The sequence below is a fragment of the Zalophus californianus genome, chromosome 14 (genome assembly GCF_009762305.2).
Source record: "Zalophus californianus isolate mZalCal1 chromosome 14, mZalCal1.pri.v2, whole genome shotgun sequence".
Classification (NCBI taxonomy): Eukaryota; Metazoa; Chordata; class Mammalia; order Carnivora; family Otariidae; genus Zalophus; species Zalophus californianus.
Window position 1 is genome coordinate 18,040,280 of NC_045608.1, and position 21,062 is coordinate 18,061,341.

The window sequence follows — 21,062 nt, forward strand, 5'->3', positions numbered from 1 at the left end:
TGAAGTATGTTTGGAAATGCAAATGTTGGTGAATGGGGCAGACCAAGAGATCAATACTTTGCATTCTTTGCTACTCAGTTGTGGATTCCCTGAGCCCAGTCCCTCCCAGCTAGTGGCATTTGCAGTGGTGGGGGACCCAGAGGCTTTAAACAAACCCTTAGTATGCCTTAAGCCTCACCACAGATGCTCACCTGGGTGAGGCAGGCAGGCCAGGTCCAAGGATCCAGAGGGTCCTGTCCAGCCATGAGAGTCCTTGGCTTTCATGCAAGGTGGAAATCAAACGCAAGCCTTCAGGAAGTGAGCGGAGTTTATGGAAGACAACAGATACAGAGCGTCTGGAAGACTCGGAAAGGAACCGGAGCATGAGTCTCATTTTTGCCTGGGGTCTGGGGTTTTTACTGACTGATTATGGTCTCGGGCACGTGTCCTCCCAGGCAGCTAGGAACTGGTGAGAACAACGACAGGGTCCAAGTGTCCATTCTAAGGCACTTACTCCCTGGAACCAGTGGGTCTTGGAGTGAGGCTGTCTAGCGCCAGTGGTCTGGAATATGCACGTGATGGCTTCGTCCGATCCTTCCTGAGATACTCTCTTTTGTGCTGGAAGACTCCAAAGCTAACCATTAACTCCTTGTCCCTTGTGAGGAGAACATATATTAAGGCACATGTAGGGCAGGGGTGCAGGTCCTAGCAAGAATAAAAGCAGGAAAAGACGAAAGAAAAGCCAGCTTTTTCTTTCATGGGGTCCCTTCGGTTTCCCAGTCTCACGGGGAAAATAAAAAATATCAATGCCAGGCTCACTTCCAGAAAGTGATTGAATTGGTCCTCAAGGAGAAGCGGAGACATCAGTATTTTTATGAAGTGTCCAGTTTATAGCAGGACCAGCAACCTCTTTCTAGAGGCCCTGTTTTCCTTATGCCGTGTGGTCGCTTAATTTTTTTCTTTTTGGTGATAATGATACTTAGGACTTTCTGAATCTAAGATGTATTTGAAAAAATCTATTTCTCTATGACTGTTGTGTTTGGTGGGAAAAGTTTACGAACGTACTCACTGGTCTCAAGCCTATCATTCGGCTTCTAAAAAATACCTATGACCGTAAAAAGAGAGTGTCGAGGGATCGCGGAGCTACCAGAATGAGTGTGTGTGTGTGTGTGTGTGTGTGTGTGTGTGTGTGTGTAGGGGAGCTGAGAATGTTTGTAGTCTTTTGGAAAGTACAAGTTTCATTAGGGAGCCATTCAAAGCACCTGTTATGAGCAAGTCACTATGCCATAAGCTCGGCGTATGTCATTTTATTTCCTTTTTCCCAACCACGTGGTGAAATAGCTGCATGAGGAAACAGACTCAGTCGTTTGCCCAGAGCCACAGGTAGGGGAGTCAGGACTCGAACACGAGTAAGCCCGGTTTCAAAGCCCAGTCGTCTTGCCACTACTTACACTCTGCCCAGATCATTGTTATCGATGTTCTCAGGGGGGGATTTCTGAATGGAGTTTATACAGATTTCCTTAAGTCACGGATAGCTCTCCCAGGAAAAACAGGACACATCTGTAGCTGAAAATGTGCCCCATTGAGAGGATTGTGCGAGCTACCCCTGAGGGACCGAGGTTTGGATGAGTCACCGAAGCCCCAGCCTTGGGGCCGCGGATCAGGAAGGAGGGAAGGTGTGCGGGCCACGCACAAGACCTCCGCTCCCGTCAAACGGATGATTTCATCCTCCCCTCCTATAAAGCGTGCGTGGTTGCTATCCCCGCCTACAGCCGACAGAATGAAGGCCTCAAGAGCAGGCCCAAAGTGCGCTTCCTGCTACAAGTGCAGCGGAGAGGATTCTGAGTCCAGTGTGCTGACTTTTCCTATCTGGAAAACAAGCCCGCAGAGGAAGTGGCTCTGGCTGCACCTGCCGCCATTTAAACCGCTTTGCGTCGGTTCAGGCTCTCGCAGGGTTTTTCCACTTGCTCTTCAGGGAGGCACATCCTGGGTCGACTGAGATCGGGGCCACCAAGCTGCCGTCCCCCCTTTTGTCAGAGCACAGTGCCCTTTTGTGTGGCTTCTGCTCTCCCTGCTCTGGGTTGGACCTGGAGGTGACCTTAGTCCCACATGCGTCCCGTCCTCCCCGCGGCACAGAAGGCTGGCAGCGTGGGCTGGGTGCCAGTGAGAACCAGCCGAACCAGCATGGAAGTGGACTAATTTGGGGTTGTTTGTGGGGTTTTTTCCCCCTCTCCCTAAGCCACAAGAAATGGGACACATTTTATTGAGCGGCGTTTTCATTCAGAAGGTTTTATGAAATCTTTTCCGGGATGGGGTGGGGGGTGGGTGTGTGTGTGGAGAGAAGCCAGGTGATCCTTGGATGACAGTTGCATCAACCCCTGGGAGCTTTTCCCGGCGGGCTTGGTCTAGAAGCCATTTCTCAAATACCCAACAACTGCGTGCAATCAATTTCTGCCTGTCCTAGGAAGGCCGGAGTGACCTGGTCCATATCGCTGACGGCGTCGTGGACTTTAGATGCCCCCTGGCTTAGATACCAAAGATTGTGAAAGACAGCAAAGGTCTGGGGTTGAAAGGTGGCAAGCAGGGCTGTTATGCCCTGCAGGGCCACCCCAGGGAGGGGTGGGTTGCGGGAATCCTGTTCCAGGCCTCCCGGGCTGGGACTGTGCCAGTGCCTTGAAGGTTAAGTGCTCCAGGGATATTTTTAAACAGCAGAGACCAGTTAATCTAAAAGTGACGCTCACACTTCCCGGCCGCGAGGAGCAGCTTGCCAGCTTAGAGTCAGGCCCTCCGCAAACAAGGAACCTGGAAAGCACAATTGAGGAGACCCAGGAAAAGGAAAGGTGGAGGGACAGGTGGTAAGTGAGCTTACCCCTCCCTGGGATCCCTGCCTGGAGAGCCGGTGACCGTGTGGACGGGGGAGGGAGGGGGCTGTCCTGCCCGGGGAGAGCAGCCCCTGCACAGAAGGGGGCAGGCGGGCCTTCCGGGGAGGGGGGAATGAGAATTCCTGTTCCGTTTGCGGGGAGCCGATCTGAGGGCTGGAAGTGGAACCTAAATGAAGGAGAAGGGCCTCTCCTTGCTTCTATAAATGGTTATGTTGCTGGGAATCTCTGTGCAGGCTCTTGTCATCGGTTCCACCAACCAAAACGGTAGGGTTAGGTTTTAGGTTTACTGAAAAGGCAGTTGTGTTAATTTTTTTTGTTTCAAGATTTTATTTATGACAGAGCACAAGCAGGGGGGAGAGGGAGAGGGAGAAGCAGGCTCCCCGCTGAGCAGGGAGCCAACCACGTGGGGCTCGATCCCAGGACCTGGAGATCATGACCTGAGCCGAAGGCAGACACTTAACTGATAGAGCCACCCAGGCGCCCCAAGGCTTCTGTCGAAAGGAAAACTATTCTGTTTCTTAAAGGTGTCCAATCTCTCAAACTGTTACTCATTTTTTTTTTTTTAAGTAGACTCTAGGGGCACCTGGGTGGCTCAGTCGATCGGCTCAGATCATGGTCTCACGATCGTGAGATAGAGCCCTGCAGTGGGCTCTTCTGCACTCAGTGGGGAATCGGCTTGAGATTCTCTCTTTCTCCCCCTCCCTGCTCGCTCGTTCTGTCACAAATAAATAAATAAATCTTAAAAACAATAAATAAAAGCAGATTCTAAGATAAAGCGTTTATAGTGCCCCTGTATCACTAGAAAGACATTTCATTTTTCTAAAGTGCACTACGAAAAAAAAGTCAAGTAGCGTGGAGTAAAACAGGTCTCCCTGTACTATTCTTCTGCCTGTCCCTCCTCCTCCTGCTATGTACAGTTTGGTGTAAGACTTCCCAGACCTTGGGGGCGCCTGGATGGCTCAGTCAGTTAAGCATCTGACTCTTGGTTTCAGCTCAGGTCATGAATTCAGGGGCGTGAGATGGAGGCCCAAGTCAGCCTCTGAGCTCGGTGTGGTGCCTGTTTGGAATTCTCCCTCTCCCGCTGCCCCCCGCCCCCCACTCTCTCTCGTTTCTAAAAACAAAACAAACTTCCCAGACCTGGTTTCTCAAAGACCTATTCTGTGCCTTCACCAGGTACACAACTATCTCTCACAATGATCATTATTATTGTTTATTATTATTATTTTAACATCAGTGGGCTTCCATGTAAGTGGGGTGACCAACCATCCACAGTGGCCCAGGACTGACGACTGAGGGGATGTCCTGGGAAGCCAGTCTTTCCATTTAAAAACTGCAAGGTAGAGACATTGTTTTATAAACTGTTGTTTTTTGTTTTCCTTCGGACAGTGTCTTGGGAAATACCTAGAAGATGTGATTTCTTCACTGACTTCTCCGAGTTTTAAATGGGAAGACTCCAGCCGATCCTCAGTCATGTGATTGGAGGTACAAACATCCTCAGTTTATGAATTTATTTGAGCAGCTCGAGGAAGGCATTTTATGTTTATGCAAAGGAGGTTTTTAAAACATTTTTTTATAAAGATTTTATTTATTTATTTGGGGGAGAGAGAGCAGCAGAGGGGTGAAGGGCAGAGGGAGAAGCAGACTCCCCGCTGAGCAGGGAGCCCGACACGGGGCTCGATCCCAGGACCCCGGGATCATGACCTGAGCTGAAGGCAGACCCTTAACTGACTGCGCCATCCAGGCGCCCTAAGACATTTTTTTTTTGTTTTGACTCAGTTGACACACAGTGTTCATTAGTTTCAGGTGTGTACCTAGTGGTCCACCTTCTCTGTGTGCTCACAAGCATAGCCGCCGTCTGTCACCGTACGTCGCTCTCACAGTATCATTAACTCCATTCTCTATGCTGTGCTTTTATTCCCAAGACTTCTCCATTCCTTTACAGAGCCTTTCCCTTCTCCCATTTTGCCCATCCCCGCGCCCCCTCCCCTTCTGGAAACCATCAGCTTGTTTTCTGTATTTATTGATCCGATTTGGCTTTTTATTCATTCACTTTTTTTAGATTCTCACTTATGAGTGAGATCATATGGTATTTGTCTTTCTCAGTCTTATTTCACTTAGCACGATACTCCCTGACTCCATCCACGTTGTTGCAAACGGCAAGATTTCATTCTTTTCTTTATGGCTGAGTAATATTCCACTGTATCTATCTATAGATATTTATTTACAAATATATATATGTACACCACATCTTCGTTATCCATTTGTCTACTGATGGACACTTGGGCTGCTGCTTTATCTGGGTTATTGTAGATAATGCTGCAGTAAACATCGGGATGCATGTATCTTTTCAAATTAGTGTTTTCATTTTCCTTGGGTAAATACTTAGTAGTGCGATTACTGGATCATATGGTAATTCCATTTTTTAATTTTTTGAGGAACCTCCATCCTGTTTTCCAGAGTGGCTGCCCCAGTTTGCATTCCCACCAACAGGGCAGGAGGGTTCCCCTTTCTCCGCATCCTTGCCGACACCTGTTATTTCTTTTCTTTTTGGTTTTAGCCATTCTGACAGGTGGGAGGTGGTATTTCATGGTGGTTTTCATTTGTATTTCCCTGATGATGAGCGATGTTGAGCATCTTTTCGTGTGTCTGTTGGCCCTCTGTGTGTCTTATTTGGAAAAATGTCTGTTCAGGTCCTCTGCCCATTTTTTAAATCAGATTTTTTTTTTTTTTTTGGTGTTAAGTTGTATAAGTTCTTTATATATTTTGGATTATTAACCCTTATCAGATTTATCATTTGCAAATATCTTCTCCCATTCAGTAAGTTGCCTTTTTGTTTTTTTGAGTTTCCTGTGCTGTACAAAAGGTTTTTATTTTGATGTGGTCCCAATAGTTTATTTTATGCAAAGGAGTTTTTGGTTTTCTTGGTTTTGTTTTTGTTTTTTGCTTCTGCTCAGGTGCTATGTAAGCTCTGTTTTATCACCTTTATATATGAGACATAAATTAGAGTATTACATGAGGTACTTGATCTTTAGGGGGCAATAGACATTTTAAGCTTTTCAAGTGGAGACTCCCTCAAAGTCTTATCCCTGTAGAAACTTTGCAATACCTTATTCTAAAGTTTCCTCTGAATTTTGACTCAAAAGATCTTTAGAGGAGTGTGCATCGGTACCCTGGGAAGCCTGGAAGAATGGTCAGAAATCATGCATTTTACCTTAAAACTTCATGCACGTTTCACATTCGATTCTAATAGATCTCTTTGTTATAACAATAGTAAACTTACTACCATGAAGTAAGAGGAGTCTCCAGGAAGATAGGATGGGTTTGTTTAGATTGTGTTAGACAATCCGGGCTGGGCACAACAGGGAACCCGAGGTACTGATTACTAAGTGGTTGGCATGCAGCAGGTGTTGAATTACGCACAAGGACAATCCTAGGACGAGTTGTTATTTACTCCATTCCCCAAACCAGGAAGCCGAGGTTTGGAGAATTCGCGTGACTGGCTCTGGTCGGTCACAAAACAAATGGCAGTCTCCACTCAGGTCAGCCCCACACCAGAAGTGGGGCTGTCTGGACCGTGCTGGGACCCCGGAATACAGCCTCACTTTTCAGCTAGCCCGGGATTGGTGCCACCCCTGTTGGACCCACTAACGCACCTTTTCAAATCGAATCAAATCAAATCAAATCATGGGTGAGAGTGATAAGGAAGGACAACCCTGCACACGCTCTCCCTTCTATTTGGAAGTAAACGGGTCTCAGGCTCCAGTGGTAACTAGAATAATTAGTTGCTGGAAACGCCCCTCTAAGCAGATCTTCCTTCCACACTGTTACAAGGAAGGCTGTGGTCTCTTATTTCCACATTCCCAACAAAGTGGGACTTAGGGGCCCTCCTGTTCGGAGGAATAACCCATGTAAGGTGGAGAAGGGGCTCTGGTTCCAGTTTGGGAAACATTGGGCTGCCCATAGGGAGCCCAGACCCTTTCTGGCAGACTTCTCAGAGCCTTGAATATACTGACCTGTGGTGGGACTCTCCAAAATGCAACTTTGGGATTTGGCAGCGATGGGGACCATCTTTCAGGGCTGGTGTCCCCCATTGGCACCTCCTGAGAAGCATGGAATAGTCTCATTTTGTACCTTCCTCAATTTTGCTTCAGAATTGCAGGAGGCAGGATCCTGCCATGGATAAATGTCTTAACAAGGCTTGAGCTTTTGTACAGGGCTCTAAGACAACGTGTGTGTGTGTGTGTGTGTACGGAGCCAGAGCCCAGCCTCCCAGGTTCTGGGTGGATTGGAACAGGGACATCTGCCAGCAGGCTGTTGCACTAACTCAGGCTTGGGGTGAGGTGGTGGCGGGCATCGGGGAAGCACGAAGAAAACACAGAGGCCCTGCAGCTGGTCAGTCACGTCCAGCTCTGCCACTTCATGATGTGACCTTGGGCAACAGATTCCTCCCCTGCCTCATCTCTTCATTTGCCAGAAGGGAACACGAACTTCCTAGAGTTTTTGTGGGCATGCAAAGGGATAGTAAGCATGAAGTGCATAATTTAAGACCTGGTATACAGTAAGTGCTTAACAAACATTAGCCTTTATTATCATTTAGCAATTTCCTCGGTTTGTTGAAGGATCGCTGCATGCCTTCCGCCGTGTCTACGCTCCATTTACCAAAGAGCCATGTTTTGGGAACCCTTGTTGCTGGGGAAGGGGTCAGGGAGCCTGTATCAGGAATGTTGGGAAATTTGTACAGACCTGGGTTTTAGGCCCCACCTACCCTCACAGAGTTGACTTTCTAATGGGGAAGACAGGTGTGCCCGTAGGTGCCCTCACACATAACTGCGGTCTGTGATGAGCGCCAGGAGGGAGAGGACAGGGAGCCCGAGGGCATAGGGCGGGAGCCTGACATTCGGGCATCTCTGGCAGCCCCTTGTGTCACAGGAAGAGGGAGGGAGCGGCGGGGGTCGGGGGGGGGGATTCAGCTGCCTGTCCAAGGTGGTTGTCCACTGCCTGACCTTGACGCTCACACTCTCAGACTCACTGGAGCAGGAAGACCCTCCAGGGAGGCAGGAAGGATGGGCTGGACACAGAGGCGGACTTGGGCTAGGTGGAGGCATGATGCAGCCAACAGGTATTTCCTGACCCTTCCGTGTGCTGGGCCCTGCACTGTGGAGCCAGGGGCAGGACAGAGCCGGTCCTCGCCCCGAGAACCTTACATTCCGTGGCGGGGTGGGTGGGGGGGAGATGAGTGGGTGTATGGGTGACAACGTAGTGTCAGGTCAGCTTGTGGTAAGTGACATGAAGGAAAGGAACATGCCATCGAGAATAAGACCCACGGTGTCAGGGCAGGTCTGGGGTGGGAACACGGAAGCAAAGGCAGAAAAAGGAGCAAGAGATAACCATGCCAGGGGGCAGTGGTGGGAAAGAACATTCTGGAACATGGGCCCACAAACACAGAGGGCCTGAAGGGGGACCAGTAGCCGGAGAGTGGGGAGGGCCCAGATCTCCAGGGCCACGTGGACCACAAAGGAGTACAATGAAGAGCGACCGAGCATGTGAAATTCAGTTCAGCTGCCCACTGCCAGAGTGACTTGGGACAAGTTTAACTCTTGAACCCTGAGATTAGTCTTCAATTCAACACCAAAAAGAGGCTTCTCATACTACTGATCTCACAGAGTGGGATGAGGTGGTGATTATAAAATGCTTAGTACAGAGCCTGGCACATAGTAAATACTAATAAATTTTAACTGTTAGTACCGATATACAGGTTTTTATCAGACAGGGTGCTTAACTTTTTGGTATAGAAAACAAGTTAACTTTTTTCTTTTTAAGATTGATTGATTTATTTGAGAGAGAGGGTGTGCACACACAAGTGGGAGGGGCCGGGAGAGGGACAGAGAACCTGCAGCAGACTCCACGCTGAGCGCAGAGCCCGACCCGGGGCTTGACTTGGGGCTTGATCCCACAACCCTAAGATCACAGGATCACACCCTGAGCCAAAACCAGGAGTCTCAATCAGCTGCTCCGCCCACGTGCCCCAACTTAAAAAAAAAAAAAACAAACACATTCAGAGGTAGAGTGAATAGCACAGTGTGAGCCCCTCTCTATTCACCACCCTCTTCAATAACCGTCAACTTTCTGCACTTCTGGTTTCATCTACCCACACATACAGCCTTTTCCCCTACGTTTTCCCCATTTTACTGTGAAAAATTTCAAACCTACAAGGAAGTTGAAAGAATTGTATGGGAGCACCCATACACCCATCACATTTCACGTCCATTGCCGACATCATCAGAACCTTTCTCCCTGAGTACTAACTGCATACTGTCATTAACTAGAGTGCTGGGGTCCTCTGGGGGTGGGATGTGGGGATTGTTTTCAAGCAAATCTCGGAGCCAGATAAATAACTGTAGTGCATATCTGTAAAAGAGATGGACTTTTAAAAAACCATCGCCATGACTGTTTCCAACACCATTACCGGCATTTCCTTAACCCAGTACCCAGTTCATGCTCCACACCCTCTGTCTCAGAGATGTTGAACACTCGTTCTGTTCCAATCAGGACCCACAAAAAGGGTCCTATTAAGTCTCTCTTCATCTGTAATAACCACCCCGCTGCCTTTATTAAACGCCAGTTACTTATTGAAGAAACTCGGTCATTTGTCCCACGGAATTTTCCACATTTTGGATGTGGCTGATTACGCATCTCTCAAGCGTCCTTTAATGTGTTTATTAGTGCTCAGGTCTTGAGGCTTGAATCAGTTCAGGTCCAAACCCTTGGCAAGACTACTTCAGCATGCTGCCGTGTCGTTGTGTGCTCTCCACTGCATGGTGTCGAGAGGAACATAATGTCAGGTTAGCCCGCTTTCAGGGATGTGAACTCCTCGGTGCACGTGGGAACGAGCATCAGCCTGATCTCCCTTGTAGAGTCCCCAGCGGCCCTTCACTGAATAGTTTGCAAGCCATGGACGATCAAAGCCCTACCTAGGTCAATGTTATTTACTGGTTGCAAATGTGGTTTCCTGCTTGCCTCCATCCTCGTGCACTTACTAGCTGTCATTCTGTAACATACGACTCTCATCCACCATCTGAAATACAGAGCATTTTCCTACAGGAAAGGCAGGATAAGTGCTTGAATGCATCCTTTTTTTTTTTTTTTTAAAGTCCGTTTTCAGGGTCATGAGTGGTGCCATTGGGAGCTCCCGAGGTGTCAATGAGGTTTTTGTTTTGAGGAACATGGCGACCACATGATTTTCGAAATTGCTTGGATGTATTTCAATCCACCGCAGTGATCACCTTCTTACGGGCCCAGGGCCCTACTTTGGCAGGGCAAGCCCCTTCAGGGTCCTTGCTTTCAGACAGGACAAGAAATCTCAGCTCACTGTATATATTTCTGCCCCAGCCCTGGAGTGAGCCATTTCCCCCAAGCAATCCTGGTTCCTTTTAGTGGGAAACATACCTAGAAATCATAATCTGGGACAAGGAATGTTTTACAGGTTCCTCCTGTGAATCGTGGATTGGGGTCAGGGAGCTGGGTCAAGAGGCTTGTATGGTGGTTCAAGTAAGTGATAACAGGGGCTTGACCTTGATCTTAGGTAAAGCAGTCAGCACCATGCCTGGTGTGTCATGGAGAACATGATAAATATTAGAACACTCTTTGTTTGCGTTCTTTATATTAGTTCATGTAAACCTCACCAAAAAGTCTCTGAGGAAGGCAATCTTCTCATCCCCACTGAATACACAAGAAAACCAAGGCTCAGAGAGGTGAGGAAATTTGCTGAAGGTCACACGGGTAGTAAAGAGCAGACATAAAACTTGGAGCTAGCCAAACCAGATTCCATACTCCAACCAATACACTGGGTCTTAATTTCAAACTCAGAAATGACCTAGATTAGTTTCTGGCAGAAAACGTGACCATCCAACCAGTAAATAACAGAAAACGTGCTAAACTGGGATTCCAGCAAGGGTCTCCAGGACCGGGCCATGCTTCAGACCCTCTCCCTGCCCCAAGGGGTTTCTGCAACTGTGCCCTTTAGCAGGTGCAAATGGCCCTCGAGACTGCTCTTGGTGCCCTCTGTCCACACAACCTACAAGCTCTCCCAGGCACATGTTCTCATGACTTAGTCTTTTACCAGAGCCCTTGTGAGGTTGGCATCATTCACAACTGAAGAGCTGAGGTCCAGAGATTCAAATACGGAACCAACACTGCAGTTTCCTGGCTGCTGGCGGTGCCATGGCTCGAACCCTCAGGCCCTCTGATTCTGTGTCTAGAGTTGTTTTTGCTTTTCGTTCTGGAAGGGACAGGACAGAGGAGACGGTGCTCCTTTTTAGAGAGGCTAATCACCCGTGGGGCTCTGTCAATTCCTCCCAACATTTGCAACCAGATTGCCAAAGCTGGTGGGAAATGCTGGGCAGCCTCGGAGGAGAGGAACTGTCCCCAGGTCAGGTTGATTCAGGCTGGGAGTTACATTACCGCTTTTCAGGCTGGATGGTGCACTGGCCCTGCCCCAGGACTAGGCTTGGGGGAGGCCCTCAGCCAGCAGAGCCAGGGGCTGTTGGTGGAAGGGATACCCACCACATCTCAGCTCAAAATCAGGGAGAAGGCTTGCTCGACAAAGCCCCCTGGTCTCCAAGGCAGGGGCTTCTCAGCACAACCCTGAGTAGGAACGTTAATGAGAAAAAGAACTACAGTAATCACAGTAGCTCCTGATAGCATGCTCCATTTATGCCAAGCTAAGCAGTCTACCTACGTGAGTTCATTGACTTGCCCTTCGGGGTGCTGAGGTTGGTCCTGTTACTACCCCCATTTTACAGATGGGACAACTGAGCTCGGGTTCACTGCTCTGCCTGCGGTCACATTGTGGGTGGTGAGCTGATTCTCCAGGCAGTCAGAGCACAGAGTCTGTTAACTCTTGCACTGTAGCTCTCCATCACTCCGAGAAGGAGGTGTGAATCCCTTACGCCTCTCGTGACCCTGCAGAGTCATTTGTCCCTGTCTGCTGCTCCCCACCCCCCGCCCTCCACCCCTTTCTCAGCGCCAGGCAGGCTGTTTGGTTCCTGGAAAGCGCCAGAGTTGCTGGCTTCTCCCGCTTCTAGGCTTTTGTACTGCCTGCACCGTAGGCCGCCAACACTCTTCCTCCACCTTCCTGCACGTCCAACCATCGACTTCGGCAGTCTCTACAAGGATGGCTCAGGTGGGGACCCGCCCCTCAGGCATTTTTCCAAGGCAGGTGCCCAGCTGGAACCGTTCGGGCTGGTTTTGCCTGGGTCAGCAGGTGAACCCCATAAAAAATTGGGCTCGACTTACCAGGTGTTCATGGAGCACCTGCAGTGAGCCCGGGAAAACTGAAATTCACCAGCTTTTCATAAATATGTTTCCTCCCCGAAGTTGTCCCCAGATCGGTGGCCGCTGATGCTGTACACCTGCTCGACCCTCAGATCAGATAGTTTGGGATTTGGTACCAAAGTATAGACATCTGTGCTTACTCGAATGGTCCTTGGGCATCTCCAGAGACCCAGATGTTCTGACAAGTGATTAGTTTGAGAACTATCGACTCTCCCTGGTTCTCATTTCCGGACTTCGGATTCCACCTGTCGAAGAAGGTAGCCAGTAGATCAGTCGAATCAACGGCCTGCCCACCTCCCCAGCTTACAAATGTAGGCTTTGGAGTCAGGCAGAGCAGGGTTGAATTCCATGGACTTCCAAGCTGTGTGACTTGGGGCGAGTTGCTCCCCTTTTCTGGGCATTGGGTTTTCATGCTCATTCTGTGAAACGGGATGAGAATACTACTTCCCCTGGGGCACCTGGGTGGCTCAGTCAGTGAAGTGTCTGACTCTTGGTTTCCTCTCAGGTCATGGTGTCAGGTGCATGTGATCGAGCCCTGCGTGGAGCCCCATGAGCTCCATGGGGAGTCTGCTTCTCTCCCTCCCTCCTCTGCCCCTCCCCTCCCCTCTCTCCAAAATAAATAAATTCATCTTAAAAAAAAAAAAAGAATACTACTTCCCCTGCAGGACTTCTGTGAGGAGTAAACAAGAACCTGAACACAGGACAGTCGCTGCGATGGAAGGCGTCGCTGTGTTACCTATCAGCATGAGGTGCTTTAGCATTTGTGGTTAGGGAGTTAGGGTTGAAGTTAAGAGTTGGGTGAAGGTTGAAATTCTCTTGCTCTCCCTGGGTACTTTTCCTTCTGGGGTGAGGAAGCAGGACATCTCACCTGCCTAGTGCCCTCAACCCAATCACAGGGGAAGGCGAGATTCTTGAATTAATCCCTTCCTCCCCTGTGAGCTGCACCATCACGTGTCTTCTTCAGATGCAAAGAATATTAAAGAGAACAATGAGTATCCTTCACAGTAGAACACTGCTAATTGCTGCTTCTGGTTAAGTAACTTTGTCAGAGCCCCCATCTTCATCCAGTGGAGTTATTAATTCACCATGTAGCATGGTGCCAAGAGCAAACTCCTCAGGGAGTGGCCCTGACGCCTGACCGGTGGCACACGGGTGCCTGTTACCCAAATGTGAGTCCATGGTATGCATTTGTGGAGGAGAACGCTCAGCAGAATCCACACTGTCGGTCATCTGCCTTGTTCTTTGCATTTCGCTGCACCAAGAAGGGGAAGGTTGTGTTCAGTGACTACACAGGTCTTGGCTGGTCCTTCTCCTAATCCTCTGAGGTGGGTGGGGCTTTGTCCTTTCCCTTCATTTTCTAGATGGGGAAACTCAGGCTCATGGAGGGAATGTGATGTGTCCGAGATGACACTCTGTGGGGTGGTGGGGGTGTCATTGCGGTGACTCAGCCTACCCTGGGCTCGCAGCGCGGCCACTCATGGCACTTCCTGGGATGAATCACTCCAGGCATTGTACTCTGTGTCCTGCATGGGTGATCACCTTGGACTCCTGACAACCCTGTCTCATTAGGGATGTCCTTACCCTACATTGCAGATAGCGACCTGAGGCTCACGGAGGGTATTGCGCAAGGCTAACCCTGCTTGTAGGGGCAGAACGGATAGGTAAACCCAGTTTAACCTCCAGGGCACCACACGAGGCGCTCAAGGATGGTAGATTTTTGCTGTGAATGGTGCCTTGGTATAGAAGGAGCACTGGCCTGAAACTGAGACCTTAGCGCTGGTCATGGCTATGTTGCTCATTTCATGTGGGACCTCTGGCCTCTGCTCATTTAAAAATAAGGATGCTGGCCTCGCTGATCCCCAAGTGTCCCCTCCTAGGCTGCAGGTTGGAGCAGGTGGATTTTTGGGAAACACAGTGGCCTGTGATACCCCCATTCCTACTGGCTGGAGTGCAGGTTAAGGTATCCACTAGCCATCTTGGAATGCTCGCGTGGCTAGCTCCTATCACCTTCATTATCTCTGAATTAGCAAAAGGCCCTTGCGCCATCCACCTGCCAGCTGAAGGGTTCTTGGCTGCCCACCCTTCGCCCTGACATTCTGCTTCTCTTTCCATCACGCCTCACTTGGCCAAATCCCAGCAAAGTGTCTGACGGGTAAACACATAGGAACAGGAGACACTTGTGATTAGGGGAGCATGTTCTAGAGACAGATTTGGGCAAGAGGGTGATTGTATAAGCGGTGAAGTAGACCTAAGTACAGGAATGTGGCAAGCTAGTGGGGGAGGTGGCCTTATGGGCTGGCCCTTAAGTAGCCGAGCTTGAGGTCAGGGGAGGGTTGAACACGGACCTTCACGAGTGGCTTATATTTGCGGGTGATGAATAAGAACATGGCTGACTTGGGTGAAAATTTGCCCCCATTGGAGCACCAGCTCATCCAGACTCCTCCCCCCATGGCCCGATGCATGACACCAGCCTCCTGCTGAAAGGTGACACCCTGCAGGCTGGGTTCCCCTAGTCACCTTGTGGGCGCCTGTCAGATCCACATGACAACGAGCTGGTGGACGTGGGCACAGCGATGGTAAGTGGCAGCACACACCTAAGAGTTCATCTTGGTGGGAGGAAAAATCCGAGTGTGACATGGGATTGCTGGTCGAACACTGACATTTTGCCCCCCTCGGTCCATCGCAGCCCCGGCCGGGTCTGGGTGTGTGTTGCCGCGGTAGGGAGCTGCTGGAAAGCAAATCATGACCCCCACTGGCCCCCTCCGGTCTCCATTTGGTCACTGCGCCGCACTTGTTGGTACCAAGTGGTTTCCTGCATTCACGATAACCAGAGCCACAATTGTTCTGACACCTGGTAGCTATTGCTTGGGTTTGGTTGGCAAGAAACAAAAATAGCTTTGGCTGAGCTCGGTTTTCAGGTCAGCTGGATTATTTCAGTGAAGGGCAGCAGCTTGGCATGGCATGGTCCACAGAGCTTCGCTGGGAGGACTCCTCTGGCCTTTACTGCTCATAGGATCACACCACCTACACAGTGCTCCTCCTGGACCACTGTGCATGTCTGGCGTTGTTAGTTTACACATTGCTCTGCTGCTCCATCTTCCAGGGACACATCCAGGTGTCTGGTTTTATGATCATATCCATGTGCCGGTTGTAACACCGCCCCTTTTATGGAATTTATTTATATCCACTTTCGGTGGGGGCGGAGCAGTGCTAAAGGTATGGGTGTCGGGGCTGGATTTGAGCAAAGTCAAGGTGCTGAGCTTCTCTGAGCCACAGTTTACTGAACTGTGAAATGGAAGTAAAATAATGACAACAGCTCTAGTAATATCCATCACAGTCGTTCCAAGGATTGGAGGCTGGCAGGCTTTCTACACTCACGATGTGTACCTCCGTGTAAGTGTTCTGTGTCTATAGCACGTATCCCAAGAGCAGATAAACGCAGGTAAATGGGGCAAGAGTGAGTATCCCCATTTTTACAGATGGGGAAACTGAGACCCAGAGTTTGGAAGCTTTCTCAAACAGTTCCCCCTTTTGTTTCCGTATACTCACTGGGGTAAAGTTCTCGTGGGGTGGCCTTTGGATCCCACATCATTACTCTGCAAAAAAAAAAAAAAGAAAAAAAAAGAAAGGGGACATAGGTTTTTCTCTTCAGGTAACCCCTGCAAGATCGGTGTAGGGTGTTAGCTCCATGGCCCCTTTCAGAATAAGAGCAGATCTTCAAGGATTTGCTGGGTGGGAAAGGGGAGCCGAGCTGGAGAGAATTGCTGGTCACTCCATTCTTTTTTTTTTTTTTTAAGATTTTATTTATTTATTTGAGAGAGAGAGAGCAAGCAAGAGCGAGCACAAGCAGGGTGAAGGGCAGAGGGAGAAGCAGACTCCCCACTGAGCAGGGAGCCCGATGTGGGACTCGATCCCCGGACCTGGGATCATGACCTGATCTGAAGGCAGACGCTCAACCGACTGAGCCACCCAGGCGCCCCAGGTCACTCCATTCATCAGAGGTTCCAATGTAGAGCTTGTCAGCTGCCTGTGCCACCCCTCAGTCGCCTACCTACCATGCGTGTACCCCGCCGGCCTTTCTCGATGGCTCCTATGTTTCCAGGCAGTGACTGACATGCTTTTCTCTTTGGGGTAAGGAGATGCCAGCATTTCAATTTTATACACTCAACTCTTTCTTAGATCCCACAATTTCAAAAGTGCCCATTTAAGATGTGCCTCAGGTTGGCCGCATGGGTATAAAGTGCCCTGCGTGACCCTCTACTTTGGAGCTGTTGTAGAGACACGGCCGGACCCCCTGGCATTCCTGATACAGTTTCGAAAATTCCTAAATTCAAAATTCAAAAACCAAAATTCCAGCTTGCCTCCGGCCATCAGGTGGCACTCAGTGTGTGTGTGCACCTGGATTTATCATTCATTCAGTACACGCTTTTGGGGTACCTACCACGTACCCCGTACCAAGCTGAAATGAAATGACAATTGGTCCATGTCTGCAAGGGCCCCCAGATGGGCCGGGGGAGACCAGCGAATGCTGTTTCTCTGCTGTGTTGTCTTCATTGCCACAGTGGAAGGCGACTGACTCTTCTCCGCCGCCACGCCCTCCTGCCTGGGAGGGATCCAGCCCTCTAACCTGTTGGGCTGCCAAGGGAGCCAGAAGCCTTTGCAACATTTTTTGGTGATGCCATCTGCCAGTAATTAATTTCCAAATCTGTCCTCAGGAGGCATGTGTGAGCCCACAGTTTCAGGACGTTGACCTTTCTTGCTGACACTTTTTAAACTTTTTGTGAACTTGCTGTGTGCCAGAGATGAGTCCCCAGAAGGACCTCACCTGTCCCCAGGAGGATCTCACCATTTGGAAACAGTAGGGAAGGAGGGAGTAGACCTGGGGGTTTAGACCAGTGGTTGTCGCCCAAGGGCGATTTTGTCCCCTGAGATGTTTGGCAAGGTCTGGAGACATGAGGGAAGGGGTGCTCCTGGCATCTGGTGGGGGGAGGCCAGGGATGCTGCTGAGCACCCTACAAGGCGCAGCACGGCCCCACCACCGAGAATGCTTCTCTCTCTCTCTCCTTTCCTCCCTCCCTCCCTCCCTCCCCCTCTCCCTCCCTTCCTTCCTTCTTTCCTTCCCCTCTTTCTCTGTCCCCCTCTCTCTCTGATTGTAGTCACCCTTGTGGCTGTGAAGTGGTACAATGCAGTTCTGATCTGCATTTCCGTAGTGATGAAGGATACATCTTTCCATGAGCTAGTGGCCATTTGTATGTCTTCTTTGGAGAGATGTCTGTTCAAGTCCTTTCTTCATTGTAAAATCAGGTTGTCTTTTTGTTGTTAAGTTGTAAGACTTCTGTACATACTCTGGATACTAAACCGTTATCAAATATGTGTTTTAACAGATATTTTCTCCCATTCTGTAAGCTGTCTTTTCACTTTCTTGAGAGAGCCCTTTGATCACAAAAGTGTTTAATTTGAATGAGGCCCACTTTATCTATTTTTTTCTTTATGCTTATGCTTCTGGTGTCACATCTGAGAATCCATTGCCAACTGCAAGGTCACGACAATTTACTCTTATGTTTTCTTTTAAACTTTTTGTGGTTTTAGTTCTTATATTTAGGTTGTTGACTTAACCTTATTTTTTAAAAAAGATTTATTTTATTTATTTATTTATTTATTTATTTATTTAATTTATTTATTTATTTTAGAGAGAGTGAGAGCATGAGCAGGAGGGGCAGAGGGAGAGAGAATCTCAAACAGACTCCATGCTGAGCACAGAGCCCGATGGGAGGCGTGGGGAGGTGGCGGGGGGGCGCGCGGGGAGCCTCAGTCTCACGACCCTGAGATCATGACCTGAGCCAAAATCAAGAGTCAGATGCTTAACCGACTGAGCCACCCAGGTGCCCTAGTTGTTGACTCATTTTGAGTTAGTTTTTGTGTATGGTCTAAGTTAGGAGTCCAACCTCATTCTTTTGCTTGTGGAAATCAGTTGTCCCAGAACCATATGTTGAAGGGACTATTCTTTCCTCTTTGAATCATCTTTTTTTAAAAATTTTTTTAAAGTTTATTTATGTTCTTTAGTAATGTCTATACCCAACATGAGGTTTGAACTCACAACCCTGAGGTTAAGAGTTGCACGCTCTTCTGACTGTCCAAGTTCCCCTCCCTGCCATCGAATGGTCTTGATAGCTTCATCAAAAATCTATTGGCCATAGTTTTATGGGTTTATTTTGGGACTTTTCTTTCTGTTCCATTGGTCTAGATGTGTGTCCTTATGCCAGTACCGCACTATTTTGACTGTAGTTTCACAGTAAGTTTTGAAATTGGGAAGTGTCAGTCCTCCAACTTTGTTCTTTTTTAAGATTGTTTTGGCCATTTAGGTTCCCTTGCAGTTCTGTATCTGTATCTTGCTTCAGGCAGTGGGGCCACCTTAACAATACAAAGTCTTCCAATCCATGAGCATGGGATGGCTTGCATTTATTTAGGTCTTCTTTAATTTCTTTCAGCAATGTTTTGTGCACCAGCATTGTGCAGGTCTTTCACCTCCTTGGTTAAATTTATTCCTAGATATTTTATTTTTTTTTGGATGCTATTGTAAATGGAATTGTTTTCTTTTTTTTAAGATTTTATTTATTTGAGAGAGAGAGCATGCGAGTGCACAAACAGGAGGAGAGGGAGAGGGAGAAGCAGGCTCCCAGCTGAGCAGGGAACCCAATGGGGGGCTCGATCCCAGGACCCTGGTATCACGACCTGAGCCAAAGGCAGATGCTTAACTGACTGAGCCACCCAGGTGCCCCTGGAATTGTTTTCTTAATTTTCTCTTCAGATTGTTCATTGTTGGTACATAGAAACACAATGAATTGATCTTGTATCCTACAATTTTGCTTAGCTTGTTTATTACTCCTATTTGGATTTTTTTGTATGTGTGGATTCTTTAGGATTTTCTATACACAGGTATCTCCCGCTTTTTGAAAGTTCACGTTATGCCACTTTGCTTTTGTAAAAGACCTACATTAGATCTACATTAGTGGCTGTTTTTGCTAACCGGAAGAAATCAGAAGAGGATTTTTGCTTTTAGGAGAAAAGGTGAAAGGTGAAAATGGCATTCAGCGTTTGTTTTGCAGAGAGCTGTTAAAGAGGCACATACCCTGAGCAGTGGCCGTAGCACCGCCAAGCTCCTTTGGCAAGAACTACACTCAGCATCTCCAGCCTCAAGCCACCATAGGTTTGAACTATGTCTGTGAGCATCTGAGCTTTGTCTTGATTTATTTTGTGCATCCATTAGCAAGATGTGTCCTAAGCTACCCAGAAAAGAGAGGTTATTTTATGGGTCTAGCAATGCTCAAAAATGTTTCCATATAAATTAATGGTAATTTCTTCTTTGCTTTATGCCATTTCAACTTAGGAAAGTTTTCATAAGAACCTCTCTACTTTTGGGTGGCAGGGAAACCTGTATATGATCATGCCGACAATGATTAAAGATGATTTTCTCTCTTTGTTTCCAATTTGAATGGCTTTTATTTCTTTTTCTTGTCTAATTGCTTTGGCTCGGACCTTCAGTACAAAGTTTAATAGCAGTAGTAAAAGTGAGCATCCTTGTTTGTTCCTGATCTTAGGGGAAAAGCTTCCAGTTTTTCACCACAGAATATATGTGAGCTGTAGGTTTTTCATGAATGTGCCTTATTACATTGAAGTTCCTTTCTGTTCCTACTTTTCTGACTTTTTTTTAATCACGAAAGGGTGTTGTATTTTGCCAAATGCTTTTTTTGGTGTTAATCGAGGTGAGCATGTTGTTTCCCTCTTTGTTCAATGAACGTGGTTTGTTACGTTGATTGACGCTGAACCACCCTTGACTGGCTTTTCTTTAAAAAGAAACTTGATGGCCTTAAAAGACAAACCCTCTTTTTTTTTTTTAATTTTTTTATTGTTATGTTAATCACCATATATTACATAATTTGTTTTGGTGTACTGTTCCATGATTCATTGTTTGTTCATAACACCCAGTGCTCCATGCAGAATGTGCCCTCCTCAATACCCATCACCAGGCTAACCCATCCCCCCACCCTCCTCCCCTCCAGAAACCTCAGTTTGTTTTCCAGAGTCCATCATCTCTCCTGGTTCGTCTCCCCCTCTGACTTACTCCCCTTCATTCTTCCTCTTCTGCTATCTTCTTCTTTTTCTTTTTTCTTAAAATACGTTGCGTTATTTGTTTCAGAAGTACAGATCTGTGATTCAACAGTCTTACACAATTCACAGCGCTCACCGTAGCACATATCTTCCCCAATGTCCATCACCCAGCCACCCCATCCCTCCCACCCCTGACCACTCCAGCAACCCTCAGTTTGTTCCTGAGATTAAGAATTCCTCATATCAGTGAGGTCATATGATACATGAAAAGACAAACCCTCTTGATCCTAGGTATAACTTGGAAAATACCCTTGATAACATTTCGGCAAATTCTGTTATACAAAGTCTGCAGGAAGTATTCAGATCATGCAGTTCTGGGAAAACTTGAAAACTTTTCCCCTTAAGAACATAATGTTGAAATTTAAAAAGAAAAAACCTTTTAGATACTAAATTGATATGCTTGAACTTTGCGATCCTGCTTTTTATTTTTTAATACTTCTGTTGTTCTGAAATTTCAACATGTTCAGTTTGTGTTTTTGTTTGCTTCTTTAAAAATATTTACTTCTGGGGCGCCTGTAGGGCTCAGTCAGTTAAGCATATGCCTTCGGCTCAGGTCATGATCCCGGAATCTGGGGATCGAGCCTTGCATCAGGTTCCCCACTCAGTGAGGCATCTGCTTCTCCCTCTGCCCCTCCCCCTGCTTGTGCTCTCTCTCTGTCTCTCACATATTCTTAAAAACAATATTTACTTCATTAAAAA

At 47.9% G+C, this 21,062-nt stretch overlaps 1 protein-coding gene across 5 annotated transcripts in view; it reads left to right on the forward strand.

Annotated features, from left to right (window-relative positions):
• Positions 1–21,062, forward strand: part of ACACB (acetyl-CoA carboxylase beta) — a 135,112-nt gene that overhangs the window by 12,371 nt on the left and 101,679 nt on the right. For 2 of the 5 annotated variants that reach the window (XM_027575604.2, XM_027575606.2), the window contains one exon: positions 4,248–4,343. The gene's annotated coding sequence lies outside the window, so the exon portion shown is untranslated. Of the gene's footprint in view, positions 1–2,703; positions 2,835–3,101; positions 3,126–3,927; positions 4,035–4,247; positions 4,344–21,062 lie in introns of those variants that run through there. The other 3 variants (XM_027575605.2, XM_027575608.2, XM_027575607.2) reach the window with 3 other exon arrangements.